Source organism: Meleagris gallopavo, chromosome 12 (assembly GCF_000146605.3).
Source record: "Meleagris gallopavo isolate NT-WF06-2002-E0010 breed Aviagen turkey brand Nicholas breeding stock chromosome 12, Turkey_5.1, whole genome shotgun sequence".
NCBI lineage: Eukaryota > Metazoa > Chordata > Aves > Galliformes > Phasianidae > Meleagris > Meleagris gallopavo.
The window spans coordinates 11,574,510-11,576,354 of record NC_015022.2 but is presented as its reverse complement, the minus strand read 5'-3'; positions in this window follow the sequence as shown (position 1 = coordinate 11,576,354).

The window sequence follows — 1,845 nt, the reverse complement described above, 5'->3', positions numbered from 1 at the left end:
CCGGCAGCGCTCGGGCGGCGGAGGGAGGAACGTGGGAGCGGGCGTTGCCGAGGGGACGCTGACTCCGCTTCTCCTTCCTTTCCCCGGGTGGCAATAAGGAAACAGGATAGCGGTCAGCCAGGGAGTGTGCCCGGGAAACACGCTTTCGGGAGCCACCCTGTGAGATCGGATTGATTTTTCTGTTTTCAAGGAAGATGTACAGTAGGCGGTAGGCTGTCGTGGTTTCCCATTGCAGGAAAAAGGAAAGGGCTTTAACTCACAGGCACCAATATGCAGAATGTGTGTGCTTTCCTGGAAGTGAAGTGGCACTCTTCAAAGAAATGAGATGATCTGTCCATGATCTGCTCTGTAATCTCTCTCCTCAGCTGGTGAAAACTTAATGCAGCAGAAAATAGATAGTTCACCTCCAAGGGGGATTCTTTCTCTTGGAAAGGGCTTTCAGCAGTGCATTTCTGTGGGTTTTGAGGCTGCAGGGGAAATGGCTGTGAAGGATTTGAACCCTATCCAAATTCGGCGTTCTTTTTCCAAAAAAGACCCATAGGAACCAGAGTCACCTTTGGCTTTGCTAACAGCTTCATAGGACCTGCATGGAGCTGAGTGCTGACTGAAGTCTGCACGGCATTTATTTCTGCTATCACAGGGTTGGTTGGGTTAATCATTGCCATCTTTTATTTAGGTCGCAAGTAAGTCCATGGAATCTTAGAGTACATATTTTAAATACAAATCTATGAGGCTTCAAGGGACCCTTGTGTTCCCTTCTACCTCCTTCTACCAAGAACCACAGGGTTCAGGGTAATTGGAGACGACACACTCCTGTTTGTCTCGTCCCGCCTGCAGCTCCCACCAGCAGATCCACCTATCTGCCAAAACCACAAACCCAGGCTGCTGTACCTCACGTCCATACATGTCGCATTCAGATAAGAACAAGGCACAACACTGACTAATGCTGCTCCCTTTTTGGAAGGAAAATGCCAAAAGCTGTTTGAGACAGGAATAGAAGTGCCATCATTGCACGATCAATGAACAGCCAGCAGCAAAAATGGCAGCTCAAGCCTCTCCCAGTGTGTTCCTTCAGGCTGGGAGCTGTGTTGACACCCACCAGCATCTGGCATCCAGAGCAGAGTGTAGGGGAGCAGTTGTGTCTTCTATTCTGCCCGCTGTTCCTAACGTGCCTATGGCCTCTTTGTGCCCTCTGTCAGAAGAAATCCTTAGCTGGAGTAGATTTCAGTTGTGACAGATTGAAGCGGTGTGACCAGATGATGGCACACAACTGTCGCTGAGATGCAGCACCTGTGGCTTCGCAGCGCTTTGGCTTTGGCCGTATGTGGGAGCACTGCTGCCTTCTGGCTTGGCCTCGTTGCTGGGTGTTGGGATGCAGAGCAGGGATGAGGGATGGAAAGGAGTGACTGAAGTAAGTGGTGTCCCCAGGAAATTCTGTTCTGCTGTGTTTTACAACCTGGGGAGAAGGTGATCGGGGAAAAGGTGATATTCTGGTTCATGGAAAATAGAAGCGGTGGAGGCACTGCTGTGTGCACCGAGGCTGGAGGCTGGGCAGGTGTCTGCAAGAGTGAGGAGTGTGGTCCATGCCAGAGGTGTAAATGCATGTGGATTTCTTTGAAGTACTTTCTAAAGGGAAGTCTTTGGTTCTGCATTCAGGTTAGCCAGGTGACATGAGGTGAGGCGACAGACATTTCTCTGTTCACCCGCTGTCACGGGGGGATGTTTTGGTTCTGATGTTCCCGTAGAAATCTGTAGGACAGGGCACCCCATGGGAGCACGCATTGTGCCTGGGGTGAGCCCTGAGCCCCACAGTGTACCCGGGTCTTCTGTGTCCCTAGGGCACGC